This window comes from Arachis ipaensis, chromosome B1 (genome assembly GCF_059453495.1).
Source record: "Arachis ipaensis isolate K30076 ecotype BB chromosome B1, ASM5945349v1, whole genome shotgun sequence".
NCBI lineage: Eukaryota > Viridiplantae > Streptophyta > Magnoliopsida > Fabales > Fabaceae > Arachis > Arachis ipaensis.
The window spans coordinates 130,828,919-130,840,044 of record NC_142436.1 but is presented as its reverse complement, the minus strand read 5'-3'; the positions used below and the strand labels follow the sequence as shown (position 1 = coordinate 130,840,044).

Genomic DNA, 11,126 nt, shown 5'->3' with positions numbered 1-11,126 from the left:
GTAAACAAGCACCCAAACCCGCGCCAAAGTCAGCGCCAGGCCTCACTTTCAGGTACACAACTATTTATCCTCACGCGTACGCATGGCCACAGGCATTGGTTTATCGAGCACCGATTCAATCCTGGCGTTGGTTTCACTTGTCACGCGTATGCATGGGTCACGCATACGCGTGACCACCTTCGCTGGTTTTGATTAAATGAGTGCCCAAACCAGCGCCACTTCCAGCGCCAACTTCTCCCAGGGCAGCGCCAACTTCACTTCCAGCGCCCAGTTTTCATTATTGGGTGTTGGCTTTGCCAACTTCAATTCCAGCGTTGCCTTTGCTTCATGCTAGGCACTAGCTGCCGGGTTTCTGAGCACCATTTCCAGCGCCAGTTCTAGTGCCTTCTTTTTTTCATTGCTTATTCCATTCATGCTTGCCTTTATGGATCCATGCTAATAACATATTCACACTGCGTGTTTCATGGATTCATTACTCAATTTATTAAATGCATTGTTTCTTTGGCTTATCATAAGAACACCTCATGCATTTATTTGCATGTTTTATGGGGTTTTAAAGTGTGTCCAAACTTCTCCTTTCTTTTTTAAGTTTGTTTTGTGCTTTTTGCTCCTTTTTCTACAAAATTAATCAAATCAAAGAAATCAAAATAATAAACAACTTAAGCACAAAAATACCTAATAATTAAGCATTATGAACTAATTTTTTATATGAAAAAGTATATAAAAAACACAACATGATGCCCATGTATCAACTATCAATGTAATTAACTATTAAACATGTTCTGTAATTTTATATTATAACAATAAATATATTATATAATTTTATTGTGTTCATAATTTATTGATTGTTTTTTTATTGTGTTGATGAGAGCTATTCTATAATTTATTTATTATTTTATTCTAACATAATTTTTGCAGTTGAACTACGGTTAGATCAATTGGACCAATAAAATAGTGACTATATTAGTTCAATGACCGGTCTAGTTCTCAAAATCTTAGGTGTGATGATATTGGCAGTAATAATAATGATAATGATAATAATGACTCTAAACGTGTGTGAGCGGTAATGGATGGGATAATGCATAGTAACAATAAGATTGAATGGGATAGAAGTTGATGACGATAAAAATGGATGAGGGCAGCAATATAAGGTGGTGGACTGGTGGTAGTGGAATAGAATAGGAAAGGACAAAAGTGATGTTACTGATATTTGAGAGAGAAAAAGATGAGGTTAGATTAGAAATATCATAAAAAATTTAATTGACTAAAAAATTAATTATCGACTTTGGATCATTTTGTCAAATAGAATATATTTTTGGGAGGATCAATTTGTAGTTATTATTTTTGAGAGATTATTTTGTCAAAATCGAAATCTTTTCAATGTCAAAATGGCTATTTACTTTATTTAATATTTTAAACCATAAACAAAACATCACGGTAAGTAGACGTGTGGTGAAAGCCTAGCGCGAGAGTGCATCAAAAGTGGCACGGCTATTTGGAGAGTAAGTCCATAGACCTCATCCATGTTCAGCTTTTTTTTACTTTAACCCATTTTCCAACTCCCACTCAAATGCATGCACCAATTGGCAATTACCAATTGAACCATCCTCAGCCCAAGGCTCATTCCCGCACTTATCTTACTCCCTGAACCAAACGGTATAATCTCAAAGTTATTCACTCTAACATCAACATGGGCTTTCTCCCCACCAGGGAGGAACGTCTTAGGCTTGAACTCTAGTGGGTCATCTCACTCTTTCGAATCACGTGATATGGCCTACACATTTTACAAGCAAGGTTGCACCTTTTAGGATGTGGTAGTTAAAGATCTCATAGCTCTCTGATGTAACATGTGGCAATGAAAGTTGTTGGGTGAAGACGAAACGCTTCCTTTACCACTGTCTCTAGTAAAGGAGATGGGCTAAGTCCATTTCGGTTACGAGCCTATCTTGAACCACTATAGAATCCAACTCTTGTTGGACTTTGGCATGTACTCTTGTATTTCTAATTAATTAAGCAATTGTCCATTCTATTGTGCTCGATGATGTATCTGTTCCTGCTATAAATATATTCTGTAATATTTTATTCGTCAGTATTAATTAACACCAAACTCCTTTTTTTTAAAAAATAATATAGTGAGAACTAAGAATTAAAGAAATGATGAATCTTATACAAATACTTTAACTTTTAGGAGGCCACTCAGATAAACACGCCTAAAACGTCTTTTTTTAAAGATGTTTTCATATTGTGTTTTAATTGGTTTCTGTATAATTTATTCGGTGTTCCTCATCACATATTATTAAATTCCTCAAAAGATTTTCTTTCCAAAAATACTAAAAAATATTTAATTTGGACTAAAACAAAAAAAGTAATAGATTAACTATTAGATTTTTTTAAAAGATTATTTACATAAAAAATATATCACATTCATAAATATATATATATATATATATATATAAAACAAGCTCAAGCGTTTAAAAATTTTTATATAAAAAAAAATAATTAATTTATATTCGTACAATATATAAAATAATTACTATATTATTATTATATTATAGATTAAGATTCACTAATTTAATTTTTTTTATTTTTAATATAAGTATTAGAAATAAATAAAATTTTTATAATTAAATGTAGTGTAACAAAATATATATAATATTAATTAGTTCTTAAAAATTTTAAAAAAATAGTTTCTCATTTTAGTAAAATAACTATTTATTAAAGTAGACAAATTAATTATTTTTTTCTCATATACGGTTTTTTTAAGACATAAAAGCAATTAATTAGGACATTGGTTAAGATAATTAAAGTCACTATTTCATTAAATTTTTAATTTAAAGAAAAATCCTAGTTAATTTTGGTATAGAAATTTCGAATTTAAAAACATTGATAAAAATTATGTTGAATTTTGATTTATTTGATTTTCATTTAAATTAATCACTACATAAGTTAAAGTTCTGTTTTGAAGTTATATTCGAGCTTTAATCTGATTTTTAAAGTTTCAATTTACTTAGTTTGATTTTTTAACTTAGGTATCCGTGACTCATATTAGGGTTTTAAGTGTTTAGTTGAAAATAAAAAATAAGGTAAAAAAATTTCAATTGTCACATCAAATAGTCGCTAGAATGTATAATGTAGTAGTCGTTAGTCCATTTCAGCATGTCGTTAACGATTTTGTGAGACAGTGACAAAAATAAGATTAGGAACCAATGTGAGTCATAACTATTAAGTTGGGAGACATAATTGTTAGAACTGATTAGGAACCAATTGGGAGACATAATTTGTTGTTGCTTGATTAGGAACCAATTGTGAGTCATAACTATTAAATTGAGTAAATCGAAATTTTTGAAATTAGATTGAAATATAATTGTTAGAACTGAACCAGTGATCGAACCGATCAAGCTACTGGTTCACTGGTTTATTGGTTCAACTGATAAATCACTGGTTGAACCGATAAAACTGGTCTCACGTAAATATAAAATATAAAATAGTTAAAAACTTAAAATTAAAATTTGAAATACATATCTTCACTAACATTTTATGAAGAATCAAGTCTCAACTTCTAAAAATAACTAATATAAAAAAAATCATAAAATTTTAATACTACAATAATGTCTTATTTTGACACAATAAAAAAAATAATTAATTCACAAAGCCTATCATCTAACTATAATATCAGTAGATTTTAACACTAACATCAAAACAAATAACCTTAATCACAATACTAGCAATAAAATAGATCAAGTAAATTAATAAATTTTTAGTGAAATTTATATTTATATTAATAATGGTATATAATTAAAATATAATTAATTTTAAAAATAGAAAAAATAAAAATTAAATTAAATTAAATATTTATGTATACTATATAATTAGTATTTGTCAAATATAGTACTTAGAAGTGCAATGGCTAAGTGGCAAGTAGAGGTTACTTTTGCTCCAAGGTTCTTGAGACCTTGTGGAGATATTTTAAAAAAATTTTCAAGCAGACCAGTTTGGTTAGACCGGTTTGCACCGGTTCTTACCAGTTCACACCGATTTTATTCCTTAAACGGTCCAAAGAGTAAACCGAACTGGACTATAATCCAGTTCTAGTCCGGTTCACTAGTTTTTTGGTCGAACCAACCGATCCAGTTCGGTTTTTACAACTATGGATATAATAATGGTAATTAAGTTGACAATTCAGTTGTTTTAATGGTAATTAAAATCTAATAATAGTTTATAATAAAAGAAACATTCTTTTGCAACAATGAACCTATAGTAATAGTTAGGGGTGTTCATAGATTAGATCATATCCATATAAATCCACAGTATTTATCCGTATCTGATCTGTAATTTGAGAATATGATCTGATCTGTAAGATGATCGGATTGGATCGAATCGGATCCACACTCTAATCAGATAGAAATAAATATGTTTAAAAAAGTAAACAAAAAAAATTATTGACTTTTTTTTATAAAAATAAAATTTTTTTATATTTTTTATTTTATGGATATATTTGATATCTGATCCAAACATAAAAAGTGCTAATATCGAATTTGATCTAATGAGTTTAGTGTGGATTGGATCGAAATTTCAGCCATATCCCATCTGTACCCTAGCAATAATAACTAAAAAATTATAATGATTATATTTTTAACTAAGAGGAAGTGCAAAAAAAAGTACTAAATACAAGAACATTTAATCAAATATTAAAAAAAAATTTACTTTAAAACATACAGTTGGACTTTTTTTGCTCATATATATATATATATATATATATATATATATATATATATAATAATAATAATAATAATAATAATAATAATAATAATAATAATAATAATAATAATAATAATAATAATAATAATAATAATAATAATAATAATATGATAATTGCTTTGTATATCACACAAATATAAACGTTTTTTTTTTTCTATGATCTTAAGAAAGGTTTTATAAGTCTCTAACTTTGTTGTCGATTTTTGTAGTGTTAGCTTTCATATTATCAATTTGATTCATATATAATTCGGATGATAAATTATTTGGTGACGTGCTTTCTTTTTTACTGTGATATACTTGTTTATTATTATTATTATTATTATTATTATTATTATTATTATTATTATTATTATTATTATTATTATGTACATTAAAAAATAACAGGCCAAATTATTGCCATAACATAATAGAAGTATGGAAGTTTATCATTCTTCTCTAATAGAGGAAACAAAATTCTTTTCAATAATTTATTTAACGTTTAGTAGAATAAAAATAAATTTTATTAGAATAAATTTTAGTATGAGTTTAATATTTTTATTCATCATAAAATATTTATAGAATTACTCGTAGATAAATTTTGGAAAAAAGAAAAAAAACCATGATTTTTAATTTTATTTTTAAATAAACTTTATTTTTAATTTTAAAATAAATTTTATTTTTATTTTTTAATAATATTAATTTTTTACCGTATATAATTATTCAATTATTTTTTAATCATATATAAATAAATTACTCTTAATAAGACTTTTTTGTGTTATTCAATTATCTTTTTTTTAAAAATAATTAATTATTAAAATAATTAAATTTTTCACAACAAAAATAATAAAAAATTATGAATGAAAAAAATTAACCATCTTGATACTTTTTTGTATTTTTATTCATATTTTAATTATAAACATAAATATAATTTAATTATATTATTTATGAAATGTGACTATAGAAGTAGATAAAATTTAGTTATATTACTTATATATAGTTTCATTGTATTGTATTGCTTATAAAGTTAGATTATAATTATGACAATAGAATTGTTCTTGTATTTTTATATGTGTGACTAATTGGTGGTGTTAAAACATTACTCTTAATTATAAATAAGGTTTATAATTTAAAAAATCAAAGACTCAATTAAAAAGATACGAAAAAAATGATGTTAAAATATTCTAACTCTTTAAAATAAAAATATTTGAAATTTAATTAAAAATTATTTAAAATTTAAACTCAATAAAAATTTATATTCAATGTGTTTTGTATTAAATATATTTAATAACCTATTATATCATATTATATCATATTGGTTGAAATTAGTTTTTATAATGTTAATTTTTTAATAACACTTTATTAGAAAAAATCATCTTTTCAGAATTTTTTAAAAACTAATTAATATTATATATATTTTATTACAATATATCTTGTTATAAAAAAATTATTTATTTCTAATGCTTATATTAAAAATAAAAACAAAATTTAAATTAGTAAATTTTAATCTATAATATAATAATAATATAGTAATTATTTTATATATTATACGAATAAAAATTAATTATTTTTTTATTTATAAAATTTTTTAAGAGCTTTTATATATATATATATATATATATATATATATTTGATGAATGTGATATATTTTTTTATGTAAATAATCTTTTAAAAAAAATCTAATAGTTAATCTATTACCTTTTTTGTTTTAGTCCAAATTAAATGTTTTTTATTGTTTTTGGAAAGAAAATCTTTTGAGGAATTTAATAATATGTGATGAGGAACACCGAATAAATTATACCAAAACCAATTAAAACACAACATAAAGACATCTTTAAAAAAAGACCTTTTAGGCATGTTTATCTGAGTGGCCTCCTAATTTTTATATATCAATTTATACAAAGAGACTTTTTTTTCAAAACTCTATCTTCAAATCACTTGCCGTGACAAAATAAAAATTCAATATATCTAAGATGGATTTTAAACTACTAAAAATAGACTTATTAACGAGGAGCTCAAATATAAAAATACTTTAATATAAAAATAAAGTTAAAAAATTTTTATCATGTAAAAAATACTAGAATTTTATATACTTATTTAATAATAACCAGATGATAATTTGTTGAAACTTGATTATTTTTAAAGTAGTGAAAATATGTATTTTAAATTTTAATTTTAAATTTTTGACTATTTTATATTTTTTATTTCTATAGGACCAGTTATATCGGTTCAACTAATAATTTATCGGTTAAACTAATGAACTAATAAACTAGTAATCTGACTGGTTCGATCATCGATTCGGTTCTAACAATTATGAATTAATTATTGACTTATTGTTGATTGTTATTAATTTTACTGAATTTGTTGCAATTTACTCATTTAAATTTATGAAATTTGATTTGTTTGTTTAATTATAATTTGTGTGTTGATTATATTTATAGTTTGTGTGTTGATTATGTTTATGGTTTGCAATTAAAGGTATACAGCCTGCTATTCGAAAAACTACACGTGTAGATGGTAGATCTCCGGTGCTGGTAATTATTTGTTCATAGATTAATAATTTATGATGCAAAACCTCCAACTAGGTTTGTAAGTTATTAAAATTGTATAAGCTTAAATATATATATTATCTGAGAGATATACATATGCATGTTAGTGGATTACTTTGAATCTTAACGTGTCATAATATGTTAATTGATTCTCTATGAATTTGTGCCATTTGTCTATAACTTGCACTCTCTTTATATAATTAATTTGTCTCATTTGCAGATAAATATGGATTACTTATAATCTTAATTTGTCTAATTTGTATAATTAATTTTTTTTAATATTTTATTGTCTAAAGAGTTTTAACATTTTTTGTAAACTTTGTTTGTGAATTTTTAATGAAAATTATAAAAAATTATTATGAAAAATTATAAAATTTTAAATTTTTTTAATTTAAAAATTATTAAATTTAAAATTATATATAAATTTTTAAACAAATTTTTTTAAAAAAATAAAATTTAAGTTTACCGACAGGGATAAATCTGACGGTAACAACCTCTAAAATTTTGCTAATTAAAAACTAATATCCGCTGGTAATTAACAATCGACAAAAAAATCTACCGATAAATATTTATCGACAAGGTTTATACCATCGATTTTTTTTAGTAAATTTACCAATAAATTCAATAGTAACGGACAATTTTTTTTGTAGTGTATCTAAAGTACTTGCTTCGAATACTTTAAGTCACTAGGAAATTCAATTTGGTCATCAATCTCCATTCCTGTTTTTCTAACATAGCAAGATTAAAGGTTCTTAGATTCTTAAATCCCAAGTCCCTTTGATTTTTTCGCACACGGTGTATCTTGCTTAATTTATTGAAGTCTCTTTTCTCCTTATTTCTACCGCAAAATATTCTATCTAAAATTCTTTCATTAGTGATTCAAATAACTTTTCATTACTTCCATTCGTATTTAAAAGTTTTTTTTGGAGAAAGAAGAAAAGGGGCGAACCAAGAGCTGCTAAATTTAATAGTTTTTTTTATATTGTGTATTTGGAAATTTTTTAAATTAAAATTAATTAATTTGATTTGTAAATCAATTTTTTCAATTATTAGGAAATAAATAAAAAATAATTTGATTTAAAAATGTCATGGTTTTAATTTGTCTTTTACATATTAGTGTAAAGAAAATAGTCTAGAGAGAGGTAGTAATAGATTGTATAATATAATTGGAGAGTAAAGGAAAAAAAATATATAATTTTAAACTAAAATTAATTTAATTCTCACTTAATTTACAATACAAATATAAACATTAAATTCTAAATCAATTCAGTTTTTATTTATATGATTTATCTCAAACGCAATAATTAATTATTCACAATTTAATTCATTTTAATTTAATTCAATTTTAAAACAATTTGTTTAAAAACACACAAGTATGTATCTTTTATTTGTAGCAATATGCCAAGGTAATTACTGATCAAGAGTTCAATAATGCTATGACTAATGTGAAAAGGATCAATAAAAATGTGAGAGTATTTATCAAAATTTGATCAAGCAATTTAGTCAAAGTCAAAATTTTTAGAAGGGCCAAAAGTGGATAACCTAATAAGCAATAGCTGTGAGTCATTCAACTCAACCATTGTAAGTGTGCGAGGAAAGAGTATACTTACAATGCTTGAGAAACTGAAGTTTTATATCATGAAGACCATGACTACACACAAAGATGCAGTAATACTGGCAAACTAACCCCTATACAAGTAAATAGGCTGAAAAAAGAGAAGAGGCAAGTTAATCACTGAAAAACACAGTGGGTGGATGATGATGAGCATAACTAATTTGAAGTAAAAAAGTAAAAAACATAAGATGAGAATAAATACAAGGGAGAGGATCTGTTCATGTAAAAAGTGGCAGTTGATTGGAGTTCATTATTTTCATAGAATTGTAGCAATCCAAAAAAAGAATGAGAGGTCTGAAGATTATGTTCATCACAAACTCACAATGGAGACCTATTCAAATGAGAAAAAGAGAAAGGATGGCAATAAATTTGAGACCACCAACCAGCTCCACACCAAATGCAGCAGTTGCACCACCACTTTCGCCTAGTGGGTCTGCACCTCCGATTTTAACTAGATCTGAGTGTTGCGGTCCCAAATAGTGGACTTAGACCAATGATATAAGGCCCAACAGCAAGGCTTAATATTTAAGCCCAAGCTTCATCTTCATTTAGGCCACCAAGTGTGACAAGAAAATCATGGCAACGACAATCTAGGTCACTTAGAACAGATTTATGGGGTTTATGCCAATCTCATCTTTGAGGACGAAAAAAGTTAGTTCACCTCCAACAAAGCCTTTTAACATTGACAAGTAAAATTGATAAGGGATATTATGCAGCTGGGTGATTTTTTGTTTATAATGTGTTTTAGATATGGAGTTTAACCATAGTTGTAAGAACCGGACCGAACCGGCCGGTTCGACCGAAAAACCGATGAACTAGTGGTCTGGTCGATTCGGTTAGAACTTTGAACTGAAGAAGAATTCAAACCGTTTAAAATCGAGCGGTTCGACACAAACTGGACGAAACCGGTCAAAACTGACCGGTTCGATATAATTTGTGAACCGGCCGGTCCTATGGTGCTCCCAATATCCAAAAATGCATTAAGGGAGTGTCAAACCCAGGTCTCCTTTGGAAGTTCCATTAAGAAACGCCACCAAACTGGGGTATTCACTTGTAATTCTTATGCTAATTAATTTATATATTATATACAAACACAACTGGATTATTTCATATTTAGTTTTATATTCAATTTTTTTTTAATTCTTTAGAATTTATAAAATTATTAAAATATTAGTAAAGATATTTATTTTAAATTTTTTAGAATATTGAATTAGTAGGTTTTCGAAGATTTCGACTTAGGACTAATTAGTAAGGACATATAAATATCACCATTAAATTTCACATGATAAATTAATGGAGGGACATAATGTGTTCATCGTTTACTATCTTGAATGGCTAAATTGGTACTTTATTTTTTTTCAATGGCTAATTAATCTGAAGTCAAAAATTTTAAAGAACTAATTGTCACTTTATTCAATTTTTTATTATTTTATATTTTTTATTTATGTATGACCGGTTCTATCGGTTCAACCAGTGACCCAACGGTTGAACCAGTAACCCAGTAACCCAATAACCTGACCGGTTCGATCACCGGTTCGGTTCTGACAACTATGAGTTTAACTCTTAACATTTGTATTTTGGATGTTTTAAGTTTGTATCTCTTATTTGTGTTTTGGATGTTATGTTTTCATAAGAACAACTATTGTGGTCTTATGTATGTTGAAACTTTGAACTTTAGCTCTTTAAGATTTGGTGTGTAGCAGATTGTCTGCCAATTTTTACTAATTTTTAAGACAGCACTTTGATATATTTAGCTTGGTCATAACTCATTCACAAATCTAAAGACATCGTCACTCATTCATGATAAAATGCACTGCATCTTTATTATATTTCTTTTGAACAATGCAAAAGCTCTAAATTATGCTATCCCTGAACTCCAACATATAAAAATCTACCTACTTAGCCAAATAAAAAAGATTTACAGCCGCACTTAATCCAACCATAGTATAAATGAACCCCAAAAGTACCAAGATCCTCCTAAAGTGCTCATTAATTTCATTCAGCAGACGCAGCACCATTATCATCTTTTCAATCTCCATAGCATCTCTACACTTGTCTTAGATTTTGCTTTTCTTCTTTGAATCTGCGTTGCCTACCATTTTGTTGTTCCCTGAAGATCCTTCCTCCACAGAATACTCTTGAATCTCATCCAACCACTAAAAATACCGCACCACATTTCTTTGCTCTACCCAAAGAGAATGCATTCACAGATGAGAGAAAGAACATAA

The 11,126-nt window shown here is 26.5% G+C and overlaps 1 pseudogene; it reads right to left on the bottom strand.

Annotated features, from left to right (window-relative positions):
- Positions 1–1,432: 1,432 nt before the first annotated feature.
- Positions 1,433–8,001, bottom strand: LOC148578382 (flavonoid 3'-monooxygenase pseudogene; annotated as a pseudogene).
- Between the last annotated feature and the right edge of the window lie 3,125 nt (positions 8,002–11,126).